Consider the following 14386-nt stretch of genomic DNA (forward strand, 5'->3'; position numbering starts at 1 on the left):
GTGCTTTACAAAAGTTAGCTAATAGTATAAACAACATTTGGAAAGATCATTAAGTGGTCCTCTGAGACCCTCAGCAATTTTCAAGTGGTCCATGAAAAAAAAAGTTTGAAACCCACTGCACAAGGCAGAAGTTTTATAATGAAGCAAAGAGGGGAAGAGTGTGTAACTTTAGGGATCACACTGGATTCCTCATTCTAAGAAAGTTCCTTTTCTCTATGTCGGAAGAAAATGCCTCTTTCTGTGATCCTTTACCATTGCCACCTGCCTGCAGGATCTGCTGGCATTTGGATGGGAAGCCACTGGTGATCTAAAGAAGGGAGAGACTTCTTGGTTAAGGGTGACAAAGGTAGCAGAGCTTTTGTGGGGGAAAGGGAGAGGAAAAGGCTCCGATCCTTTCCCAAAGAATCCCCAGGATAGAAATACTCTGCCTGAGGACTTCCAGGGTTCATGAAAGTGGAGTCATTCAGACACCCCCCTTCATACAAAGGTACTCCTTCACAACATGGAAACAAATGGGATTATACACATTATTAGTCACAGAACTCCCCATGTAGCTGGAGACCACCCCCTTGCTATCCTTTGTCCCATAATCCAACCACTAGCACTCATTCCCCCTTCCCTTTTTGGGAGAATAGCTTCCATATAACACTGTTTCTTCAAAGAACCCCTAGCATGGGTTCCCAGTAGTTTTTGCAGCTAGGATCATCAGCTCCATAGCAGTGACCACAATTATTTGATCTATAAGAGGAACTCCATTAGCTGGTAGCTGTAACAGGTTATTATCTTGTGTGTGGACCAGCCCCTAGAAAGGGATGTGATACACACTGTGCAGGCATGTTATGCCTCCTCCTATCTGTTAAAAGATACAATCCCCTTCTACCCAGTTAAAGAGGAGTAGAGGGTTTCTTACAGACTCTAGGCTTAATGCTTGATTCTAGTCCAGCTAGCAGCATTGCAGGAGTTGAGGGGGTAGGTGAATGTGGCCACACATTACCTTTATGTTCCTATTGCTCCATGTCATACAAACCGGGGAGGGGGGTCACCAAACTGCAGTAGTACTCCAGCCATGTCGCTTATACTGGGGGCTGAGAGAGGAAGGTGGCCCAGAGCCAGCTGTGAAGGCTGTATAATCTTTGGGGATGCCAGCAGGGGCATGTGCTCAGCAGAAAAACTGAACTGGCTTTTATGGCTCATTTACACCACTGGAGCAGCACAGAAGGGTCATAGTGAGTGCTAGAATCTAGCCCTCTGACTGAACTATGGTGTTTGTTAATACTCAGCTGCTCTGTTCCTTCTTGACTCACAAAGGCAAACAAGAGCTTTGGCTCCGCTTAGGCCATTTCATTTTCCAGCTTGCCCTGTGTTAGCTGGTTCATAATGCCTGGAAGTCATTCCTCAAGGAAAAGTCTTTAGATAGATTTAAAAAAAGAAAAGCAAAGCCTATGACTGTGAGAGATGTTAGATGAATCTAATAACCTTTAGAACAGATACTGGAAACTGAATACTGAAAGGTTTCCAAAACTGCCATGTCAAATGCTTCTTAAGCGAGAAGAAATAAGTGAGGGGATAATGTATGAACTCAACTTGCTTAAATTTTCTTTAACTAGTGATTGTCCCAGAACATACGTCATACTTCATTCCATACACCCGTCCACTCTGAAATGGTGTCATAGACCATTGCTATTCACTAGTAATTTTAAAATACTGGGAAGTTGGTTTAAAGACAAGTCCTCAGAATACTACAGGAGAGACAAAGGCATGTGAAAGAGGCAGAGGAAATGTTGTGTCTGTGTCCTAAAGGACTGCAATTTTTTTTCATTTGACTGTTGATAAGCTGCTAAATGTTCCAGGCACTGAAGATTTTGGGCGAAGTAGGGGGGGAATGGGAAGTTTTTAGAAGGCAAGAGAGACTAAAGAAAGTGCAAACGCCACAGCAAAACACGTCAGCAGCCACAATTGCTATGTAATTAGTGCAGTTGAGTCTGAACAATGCAAAGTACAAGCCTTTGGATAATAATACAATGTGGAAGTAAGAAGCAAGATATTCTTGATGAGCCTCTATATTAACTCCACTGCTTTAGGCAACAATGGGAACCGGAATATAGTCAGTCTGCCAGCTGCTGCTGTTCTTCCAAGCCCCACATCAGTAAGAAGAGTGCTTTAAAACAGTGTTGGCAGCCAGCAGGCTCTACAGATGAGGGCTCCCGACTTTGCTGACATCAGTGGAGCTGAACCAGCATTAGCAGCAGTTGGAAATATTTGAAAAATGTCCCTCTTGAAACAAGGGCCTTAGCAGAAGAAACTATTTGTACATAAAAGAAAGTTATTTCAAGGAAACTCCCAGATACATGTACTGGTGACTATAGAGCCATCACTTGCTGACTCAAATCAAATGAGCTGTCTCCATCAAACAGGGCCTCCAGTTCCAAATATAATGCTTCCAATGTCACTGTGATAAAAGGATGAATTCTCAGCTACAGCAATCAGTGTTATCCACCTCATTTTCCTCAAGGTTAGGTGTGGTTCCAAACCAGAATCTCAGATCTGAACACTTTGGAAGAACATAATAGATTATGGCCTTAGCATTATTGTTCAGATATTTGTATCTGATTGCAGATGAAGAGCCAGTGACAAACCTAAAATGTATAGATGGGCCAGAACTGAGGGCCTGGATCTAAACATCACAAATTCAGGGACATGCGAAATCTGTATCCTCATCTGCATTCCGCAGCTCAGATCCACCCCTAATGAACAGTAGTGAGTGGAGGGTTGAAAATTCATCCCAACATCCAAAAGTTTGCATGCTTATCCCCACTATTCAAAGATCTTAAGTCTGTAAAAATTGGGTTGGGAATCTTATGAGATTTGGGGGTTGATCTGGAAACCATGCAACAATGGCTTTCCCCAGAGTTATTCTGCATTTCAGCTTCTGTAGCTCCATCAGCATGGAAGAAGCAAAGTGATTAGACTAGCTGTCTAGGAGGAGCTAGCTTTTTTAGCAGGGTGTATGGGAATGTACATGCGCATATGAACACAGAGCCAAACTCCACACCTCAAATGGAAAAATGAAAGGCTTTGAAAGTTAAAACTGATTTTTCTCTCTCTGACAGGTTTATTCCTATATAGAGAGGAAAATGGGACGGTCCTTAATTGTTAATGAGAAGTTTGCCTGAATAAGGATTGGAGAACAGAGCCATATATGACAAGGGCTTTGGACCATTACTGTCAAATATTGTTAGTTGTTTTTTAAATTGGGGATCACTAAAAACTAAACAAAAGCCAGGTCAGCTAACTGTAACCTCTAATGTAACAATCTCTTCACCCTCTCCAGCTGGCCAAAATATAATTGCTTTGGCTGGCTGATATACAGTCAGCATCTTCGGATGTGTCTGCTGAGTCATCTGTTCTGTAAGCTACTAGTCATCTGATAAAACGGAAGGAATCCAATAGTTAAAGGAAAATAAGTTCATAATACGCAAAGAACATTGTTTCCTCTGTTTTGCTGCCCTCCTCTCTGTTGGCTCCTTCATCCTGGTGCAGCTGACACTGAGAGGGTCAAAAATATTTCAAAATCGGTGGTGTTTATTCTTTCCAGTTTCTGTCAACCTGCTTCACCCCAATCTATTAGAACAGCTAGGGTAGGGGCAGGGTGAGATTCATGAAACTCCATTACAGCTGAGCAGCAGGGGATAAAAATTCTCTGTGCTAGGATCTAACAGAAAAGATGAAAAGGAAAATTGGATGAGACAAGAAATTAACTGCATAACTCTGATAAACCCTCAAGACCTTTTCCAGTATAGGGTCTGATCGAAAGCCCAATGAAGTCAAAAGGAATTCTTCCATGGATTACAATGGACTTTGAACCAGACCCTTGGTTAATTGGCTAATAAGGGTGTGATGGAGTATGTACCGCACAGGCCTGAATGAGTTCATGCAGGCCTCAGAGGCCAATTAACATACCAGGATGTGCCTGAAAGGGGAGCCATGCTTAGTTCATCATCAAGTCCAGCTGGGCAGAAGTAGGCTGATAACTCTAAAAACGAGGAAGTTCAGACCAGAAAGTTGCTGTGACAAAACAGTTGGCAGTTCTGAGAACAAAAAAAGCAGGAGCTTTAGCCACAGAAACTTTCTGAGGGGTGAGTAAATCCAAGTGCAGTTTGCTGCCAGATTAAAAGACAATTCATTGAAGAAAGGCATGAACTATTATGTAGTTGGGTACACATGAAGATACTATCCTGAATGAAAGGTTTATATATGAGAACTTGAGAAAGCTATCAATATAAGCAAAAATACTAGGGCTGTCAATTAATCGCAGCTAACTCACAATTAACTCAAAAAAATTGATTAAAAATTTAATCATGATTAATCGCAGTTTTAATCACATTGTTAAACAATAGAATACCAATTGAAATTTATTAAATATTTTGGATATTTTTCTACATTGTCATAAATATTGTATTATGTGTTGTAATTGAAATCAGTGTATATTACTTTTTTTTCAAATATTTGCACTGTAAAAATGATAAATTAAAGAAAGTATTTTTCAGTTCACCTCATACAAGTACTGTGATGCAATCTGTTTATCATGAAAATACAATTTACAAATGTAGAATTTTTTATTACATAACTACACTCAAAAACAAAACAATGTAAAATTTCAGAGTCTACAAGTCCACATACAATTCTCCCCCAAAGCATTCAATCAGAAATTTAATTAACATATTTTTTTAACGAGCATCATCAGCATGGACACATGTTCCCTGGAATGGTGATGGAAGCATGAAGGGACATATGAATCTTTAGCGCATCTGGCATATAAATATCTTGCAACACCAGCTACAACAGTGCCATGAGAACGGCTGTTCTCACTTTCAAGTGAAATTGTAAACCAGAAGCGGGCAACCATTATCTCCTGCAAATGTAAACAAACTTGTTTGTCTGAGCGATTGGCTCAACAAGAAGTAGGACTGAGTGGACTTGCAGGCTCTAAAATTTTACATTGTTTAATTTTTGAATGCAGGGTTTTTTTTATGTAATTCTACATTTGTAAGTTCAACTTTCATGATAAAGAGATTGCACTACAGTACTTGTATTAGGTGAATTAAAAATAATATTTCTTTTGTTATTTTACAATACAAATACTTGTAATCAAAAATAAATATAAAGTGAGCACTGTACACTTTGTATTCTGTGTTGTAACTGAAATCAATATATTTGAAAATATAGAAAACATCCAGAAATATTTAAATAAATGGATTCTATTATTGTCTAACAGTGTGATTAATCGCTTGACAGCCCTAAAAAATACATCTCCACGTAAACATTACATATAACATATAAAGTTTAGATATCTTCCTGAAAGCGGTTAGAGGGTTCTTTTGGAATTGTATAACGCTATCTGAGCACAAGGATTGATACTAGTGGTGTGGAAACAGCTCTTTAATTCCAGAGAAAGGAATAGATTTGAGGCAAGCTTATCCACCTAATAAAAAGACATTTTCTAAGAGCTTTAAAAGGGACATGAATTGGGGGAACAGGGGAAGAGATGGAAAGAGAAGTTTTTCAGAGAAGTACATCACTACTACGCAAATGTTTATTTCCTGCCGGAGAATGACATTGTTCCAAAGAACCTTTCGACACACTTCAGCTTCTTTCACTACACATCAAGAACCTTAGAACGACTGCGAAAAAACGGACCAATATTTTTTTTAAAAAACCCTCTTTCCTTGTTCAGCCCCAAACTAAACTGTATGAAGTAGAAACAGGAGCAGTAAAACATCACAAGAGAAGGATGTGTTTTCAGTATGATTAGAGAAGATGCCCATAGTCTTCTGCATATTACTCTGTGCTCATGAAATTTCCAGGTTAATTTTCAGGATCTAAACCAGAGACAGGCAAACTTTTTGGCCTGAGGGCCACATCAGGGTTGCGAAACTGTATAGAGGGTCGAGTATGGAAGGCTTTGCCTCCCCAGACAGCCTGGCCGCTGCCTTCTCCCACTTCATGCCCCCTGATTGCCCCTTCATAATCCCTGACCCATCCAACCCCTCCACGCCTTGTCCCCTGACCACCTCCTCCTGGGACCCCTGCCCCTAACCACCTCCCTGGGACCCCACCCCTATCCAACCCCCCCCTTCCCCGATCTGCCCTCCATTCATCACCCCCACCCCCTCCCCCAGGACTCCCACGTCTATCCAACCCCCCACCCCAGTCCCTGTCCTCTGACTGCTCCTGAGACCCTCTGCCCCTTATCCAACCCCCTAGCTCCCCACCCCCTTACCATGCTACTCAGAGCCAGCCACGCCACCATGCTGCCCGGCAGGAGCAGCTGGCCAGAGCTCTAGCAATGTGGCAAGATGAGGCTGCAGGGGAGGGCAGAGAGTGGGGGAGGGACCCAGGGCTAGCCTCCCCAGTCTGGAGCTCAAGGACCAGGCAGGACCGTCCCATGCGCCGCATGTGGCCTGCGGGCCATAGTTTGCCCACATCTGATCTAAACACACAGATCATTTGGCTCAGCATCTGAATTCTTGGAGTGCTAATACAATTGAACCTCTCAGGCTCTGGATATCCCCTGGCTGCCTTTTTTTCATAGTGAGGAATCACATGAACTCACCTTCCTGAGGCAGCAAGAAAACAAGGAGATTTATTTGTTTACAAGATCTTGTTTTATTCGTTCCCCTCATGAACAGCAGCCATAGCAAATGGTTCAGTTAAGAGACAGAACAAAATCCTTCAGTTTTTAGACAAAAATTCTCTCCAGTTTTCCAGAAGCTCATATAGCACACACTGTTTAGCTGCTCTTTTTCTGCTGCTGTGTGGTCTGCAGGATACTTAGCAGGAGAAACATGTATTGCAACTTGCAGCACAGACACAATCTGGGCATACTGCACCCCTCGGAGGGATTATATATATTCAAGCCAGAGAGAAGTTCCTGTGTTACTCTCTCCTCTCCCATGTGACGTCTCTACTTTCTAAATACGAGAAACTGTTCAGAGCAGGCTAGCTGTGGAGGCTTCTTTGATGTCTTTCATCACACTGAGCTGTGGAAAGCCGCCTTGTTGTCTTGTGTAGGGAGCAGTTGAGGATATCAAAGCAAAGATGGGATGTTAAATTTTTATTGATGAATGTTTAATAGTCTGGGTTGTAAGCTGTCATGAGTAATGCTGTAAAAGGATTCAGTCTGAATCTCACTGTTTGCCGTACAGTGTCTGAAAGTGATTAGTCTTTAAAGAGCCCAAATCTTTTTTTTTCCCTCCAGCAATTTATTTTCTTCAGCAGATGAAAAGAAATCTATCGTGATCCTTAGGAGAGAGTCAAGTGGGCATTATGGGTTAATGCATCAGCCTTCCTCAGCTGGAGACTTAGGTTTGAATCTGCTTTAAAACACAATTGCAATGAATTTAACATTCTCACTCAATAAGGCCACCCATGTGATGTGTTTGGCCAGATCTCCTTGGGACTGGAGCATATTTGGGCTGTTGCACATTGTGGTTGAGGTGCATTAGCTGAACAATGTGGAGAAACCTGGCTTTGGATGGTCCCAAAAGCATTGCCAGAGAAGAGATGGGGGAAGGATCCCCCCTTCCGGAAATCATAACTAATAATCTCCATTCTCTTTTCTCCCCTAAAACACGAGTTTTAAAAGGAATGATCCATTGGAGACTTTAAGACCATACTTGGAAGATAAGAGACAGTTGCAACCCAAATTCTGAAAGACTGACTTCACTGCCACTTCATCCACTGATGGAAAGATGCTCACCCAAGGTGCATCCTGCCCTGGCACTCTGTGAAAGTGAGCCTATGCTAAAATACTGTATGTGTGATCTCAAGGGAGCCTTTGGATAGGGTGGGATGAAATATTTCAAGTCTCTGATCACATCCTGGTCCTGTGACAAAGTGCCTGTAGAAAGACAGAGCAAACCAGTCAAGTGGATGAAGGAGGAATAAGTTTGTGGCGGTGGGGGGGGGGACGTAAAACTGAGGGGTAGCTGTCAAAGAAGATGGTGTGTGAGGTGCCAGTTTCACTGTTACAAGATCTGTTAATCCATGTGTCAGCCATGCAGAGACACTGTGAAACCAGATAGGGCTGAGTAAGGTTTGATAAGGTTTTGGGAAAAAAAGAGTATGTCTACATTGCATCTGAGAGTCAGCCTCCCTCATCATCCACAGAGTTGTGTTAGCAAGGATGGGGCTAGCATGATAAAAATAACTTTGTAGGCATCCTGGCTTGGGGTCTCAAATTTGGTGGTGTGAGTGGGTTTGAGGGCCCAAGCTCCACCTGGAGTCAAAATTTCAAAACATCTTCTACACAAGCTGTTTTTAGCAGGCTAGCATAAGGCTGCGGACCTGGGCTTGGACACTCACTCCCTGATGCAGTGTAGATGTACCCAAAGACATATTTTCCTGTATGCTGAATATGAGTTCGGAAAACACAAGACCCTTCGGCTAGTCTTGGGCTCCATGTTTTTTTAATGTTCCAGATGTTTCACAACACTTTAAAATCATTAAACAATATCCATATTTTTAAGAGTGAATCTAATATTGGGAAAGGTGCTGAATTTGACAGCCTTGGATTTGAAGTTCTTAGTTTATCTACTGAACATATACAGGAGCTTGCCCTGCAAAATTTCCTCGCATTGCCCTATGACCTCCATCTTATTCTGTAACCTCACATTGTGGAGTGAGAGGGTAAATCATCCTCCATGCCTATTCAGTCTTTTTGGTTAGTACCGATTAGGAGGTGTTTGATGTGAATGGACACTTGCATGTGGATGGAACTGGAGTGAGGCTCCCACTTGTGTCACTTAGGTTACTGAACAATCATCAGATGATGATAATTTTTGTGCACTACCATCTGAGCTGGATCAATAATCACTATTAATGAAAGGCTCCATAGTCCACTGCTAAATGCCTGGTCCATCCCATCCCCTGTCAATGGGATATTTTTAGGATAATTTTCTCTCTATCTCTGATGGTTTATTGTTTTCCTCCTCCCCCACCCCAATCATTTTAGATAAGTTATCCTAGGAACATTCTGGGTCTAATTTTCCCACACAAATTGGATCAGCTTGGACAGATCACAATATGCCCACACAAATTGGAGGATCAGCTTGGACATTGGTTCTTTCATGCTAAGGAGCCTGTAGATGTGCCACTCATGAGTTGCACATGAACATAGCACTCGTAGTCATGCCAACCAGTGGTCGTTTGCACTTTGCAGTTTTGCATACATGGGAAAAGGTATAATTGAAAATTTGTATCAAAATCTTTGCTGTACATATATTGACTGAGGCCACCTGGGATATTCCTGACTCAGAATATTTGGTTCTGTTTTCTATCGGATTTCCACTTTTTAAGTGATTTCATCCTGTTTGCATTGAGAAGTCTTTAATAAAACATGGCTTAATAGTCTCATCTTTAAAAACCACCACTCCTCAGCTGGCATCCCTGCTGGCAGACTCAGTGGAGCAGTAAAGATTTAAATAGGCCATGAAGACTGACTGATGTTATCAGGCTTGAATATGGAATGTGCTGGTGGAAACAGAGACAGGGAAGAGTTTTTTCCCAATATTTCTTGTGGGTGGGCAGAATCATTGAAATGCTCCCTCTGAGATTCTGGCCTGGGAGATTACAGACGTTTTGTCTGTAGGAACCCAGGATTCTATTTATTCCCCCATCTGGATGTGTTCAGTAGATGTCCCTCTCTCTCTCTATCCCCCACCCCAGTTCTCTGAAGATCTGTGACAGAGGGCATCTGATAGTTCAGTGGTGAATCAAGAACAAAACAAAGAACTAATTAAATTAGCATAAATGAGTTTATGTAAATTAAATATACATGTTCTAATAGTTCCTTAGTGCAAGCACCAAATCTTATGGTTACACATGCTCGTTTAAAATTAATCTGCATAAACACTGGGAATATGATTACTTCTAAGAATAAAAACTTATTTTTATAAGAATGCTTTCCACCTCTCTCTCTCACTGATAAGGACAGCTGCTGCCAAGTGGCTCTCTAATCTTCAAGAAGAGAATTTAAACAACCTCTTCCCCTAACGTTGTCTCCTTAGGATCTTACTGTTCTGTTCCCTCAGGAGCCATCCAGACCAAGTAGTCTGCTGGCTCTTGCATTGCAGCATATTCCTCTATATTGCGGTTGACCTAATCAAAATGTTCATCAGTTAGGGTTGGTCAAAAAATTTCATCAAACTGGTTTTTTTAATGGGAAATTCTGTTTTCCCTACAACACATTATTTTTCACAAAAAAGACTCTGCTCTCCATAGAAAATTTTGACTTTTTTTGAAAACTTGAATGCATGAAAACTGAAATACTTTTATTTGGAAATGCCTCTGTGATGCTTCATGAGGGTTAATTGGCTGCCTCATGCTCATGTTCTCTACTATGGATTGGACTGCTCAGCTGAACTGTATCTCACATACTGAATCGAGGCCAGAGACTCCCAAGATGCATCAAGGTCTCCCCTCTTGCTGGCCACTGTGCTGCATCATGGGACATGTAAATCACCCAGGAGGCAGGGCTTAACTTTCGTGAGTCCTGATTTTTTAAAATTTTGCCTTGATGTAGTCCTTGTCTTCTAATCGTGTATTGGCCAGATTTTCAAAAGTTCTTGACACATAGCAGCTCCTACCCAGAGCAATGGAAGCTGCTGGATTCTTAGAAATTCTGAAATTTTGGCCACTTCATTTTTGTGCCTAAATAAAGAGCTGGGTTGTTCTAAAAACTTAGCCACTTAGGCCTTATCTGGACTAGGACCTAAAGGTAGGCTGTTAGTCTGCATGTTTAACACGTTTGAAAAGTCTAATATAGGTAAAGAGAGTGTACATTTTAACACGTGCTTAGCTGCGTGAGTTAAAGACTAAGTTCACCTCTAGAGGTTAAAAAATATTAGAACATGCCAACAGCACACTTTTTATCCTATTCTAGACAAAGTTGTACTTGGGGACCAAAATGGGAGTGATTGGCTGCTGATCTCCTTTGGAAATCTGCCCTATATGTTATGTATCATATCTGGATACAACTCTATTCACACAGTATATAGTCACTTTATAATTAGCTATATCTCTAACAAATACAAAAATGCACATGATCTTATAGCACAATATCAACATTTCATATTTGTCACAAACTACAAGTGATTCATTGAAAACAAAATGCTTAGATATACCTCTTTAAATTATTGCATCCTATTCAATCTTTGTCAGGAATATCATGTAAATTAAACCTAAGATTAAACTATTCAGCCAGAGACCATATTCCTCTGGGAACACAACTCAGAATGATCAATTGTTCCAGCACTATATATTTTTTAAATCATAGCTTTTCCTCTACTCTTAGAGACCCAGTATCTTGACTGTGTGAGCCACTAAAGTTTCTGTAAGAATTGCCAAAGTGTGACTTCCTGATATTTAGTGATGGGTCAAACATATTCCAGGAAGGGTGTCGAATTTTGTTCAGATTCTGCTTTGCTGAGAGATCTGGCTGACTTCCTTTCTTTCTCTTAACCCTGACCTTAAGCCTAACTCCTGGGGAGCTTCTGTGGTTAAAAGCATCAGTTAGATATACTTGTCCCTGAGGCCTAATACTGCACAGTGCTGAGTACCTCCTATGAGCAACAGAGTCTCCTCAACTCCTATTGACCTCAGAAGGAGTTGCGGGTGATCTGCTACGCAGTAAATGCTGAAACAGAGTTGGGTCCAAAATCTTGATCCTCTTCTGTTAGATAAGATATGATGTGCCTTCTCTTTTCTCGTAGAACATTCAGTCGGCAAAAGGGTGAAGTAATTTTAAAGAAGGGTATTAAATGTATTATATGCTATCTTAGACATTTCTAAGGAATCTGTTAGAGGTTTGCAGGCACAAGTGAAAGACAATGTAATTCTGTTCTTTTATGCTGTCAGTTTCCAATAAGGATCCTATTCAACAAAGCCCTTAAGCATGTGTTTGGCTTTCAAGCACATGATTAAGTCTCTCCATATTCATCAAAATACCTAAGCATGTACTCAAAGTTAAGCATGTGCTTGAGCTTTGCTGAACTAAGACCTAAGATGATTTTATTAAACCACTTAGGCCCCAAGCGTGCAAACTTTTACAGTCAATGGTGCTAGTCGTGTACATCAATTAAGCACACTCATAAATTTTTGCAGGATTAGGCCCCAGGGAAACAGTCACTTCAATGTGGGAATCCGATCTGTGCAAAAAAAAGTGGACAGGATTGTGAGAGTGGTGGATTTTCATGGTTGGGGGATTGTTTTAGCTTTTTATTTGCCTTGTTGGTTAGTGAAAGGTTCTATGAATGACACTAGTGTACGTTAGGTAGGTTTTAGTGTTACTTTTGATATGTGTAACTTAAGGTCTGTCAAGTGCACCTCCCTGGAGCATATGAATAGGAGCCCTTTTTAATGTGTGTAAAGCTAAAGGAAAAATATGCTTTGAATGACTAATAAAACAAATCTATTAACTTTTTAAATGTGTGTCTCTACTTTGACAGTAGGCAGCATGCTTGAGTTCTGAATTTCTAACAAAGACTATAGCAAGGTAGCCAGTTTTATGAAACCAAGATTGATTCTGTTCTGCTAACTTGTGTATGATGAGGAATAACATATGGCTGAAAGCTGCAGAGGAGGTATTTATTATACCTGAAGCAGTGTACTTCCAAATTAGAGATGGGCCTAAGAACTAGGTCTCGGTCTGGATTTCAAAGCCTTTCTACCCAAAGTTCAGGTGGTCTTTTATCTGAAGTTCCTGCTCAACCCATTATAGAAAGAAACACCGAACCAAAGAGTGTTAGTCTCTGCACAGCAAAGAAAAACCCAGGCTGGCCCATGCCAGCTGACTCAGGCTCACAGAGCTTGGGCTGTGCAGGGCCGACTAGAGGATTCAGGGGGCCTGAGGTCCTCAGTAGCGGGGGGCCCCCCCTTCGGCAGTAATTCAGCAGCAGGGTGTCCTCTTTCTCCGGGACCTACCGCCGAAGTGCCCTGAAGACCCACAGCGGAGGTCCCCGCCACCGAATTACCGCCAAAGACCCAGCTCTTCGGCGGCAGGTCCTGCGGCAGAAGGACCCCCCGCTGCGGGTCTTCAGGGCACTTCGGCGGCGGGTCCCAGTGCGGAAGGACCCCCTGCTGCCGAATTACCATCAAAGACCCGGAGCGGAAGAAGGTCTGGGAGCCCGAGCCCCGCAAGAGTTTTCCAGGGCCCCCAGAGTGAGTGAAGGACCCCACTCCAGGGGCCCCGAAAAACTCTCGTGGTGGCCCCTGCGGGGCCTGGGGTCTGGGGCAAATTGCCCCACTTGCCCACTCCCTCCCCTCTGGGCGGCCCTGGGGCTGTGGGGCTGTTTCATTGCTGTAGACTTCCAGGCTCAGGCTGGAGCCTGGGCTCTCTGACTTTGTGGGGTGGGAGTGCCTCAGATCTTGAGCTCCATCTTGGGCCCAGAAGTCTACACAGCAATGAGACAGCCTCCCAGCCCAAGCCCCAGGATCCCGAGTTGGGTCAACCATGGGTTTTTCTTTGTTGTGTAGACATTCTTTTGCAGCATTTTGTCTGTGCTCATTGGCTCAAAATTGGAAGCGTTCCAATCTCAGTCTCCAGTTTAATTAATAGATTATTAATCCAGAAAGGACCATTGTGATCATCTAATCTGATTTATCCATAACAGAGGCCATAGGACTTCCTGGAATTAATTCAGCATATCTTCTAGAAAACATCCAATCTTGATTTAAAATTTTTCAATGACTGTTCGTAAATTGTTCCAGTGATTAGTAACCTTCATCGTTAAAAAATCTCTGCCTTATTTTAAGTCTGAATTTGTCCAGCTTCAGCTGCCAGCCACTGAATTTTGTCTGCTAATTTGAAGACCCCTCTGTCAGATTTCTCCTCCCCATCTAGGTACTTGCATATTGTGATCAAGTCACCGCTTGACCTTCTCTTTGATCAACTAAGTAGACTGAGCTCCTTAAGTTCATCACTATTAGGCAGGGTTTCCAATCTTTTAATCATACTCTGAACCCTCTCTAAATTTTCCACATCCTTCTTGAATTGTGGACACCAGAACTGAACACATTCAAGTAGCAGTCGCACCAGTGCCACACACAGAGGTAATACAACCTGTCTATTCCTACTCAATATTCCTCTGCTACTACTGTTGGCTCGTACACCATTTACTTCAATGAAGCTCTGGTGGTTTACTACAACTAATAATGTGGCCCAGGGCTCTTAACCACTCACATTCATTTAAAAGCAGCAGAGAATCCTGTGGCATCTTATAGACTAACAGACGTTTTGGAGCATGAGCTTTCGTGGGTGAATACCCACTTCGTCAGATGCATGTAGTGGAAATTTCCAGGGGCAGGTATATATATGCTAGCAAGCAAG

The sequence above is a fragment of the Chelonoidis abingdonii genome, chromosome 15 (genome assembly GCF_003597395.2).
Source record: "Chelonoidis abingdonii isolate Lonesome George chromosome 15, CheloAbing_2.0, whole genome shotgun sequence".
Lineage (NCBI taxonomy): Eukaryota > Metazoa > Chordata > Testudines > Testudinidae > Chelonoidis > Chelonoidis abingdonii.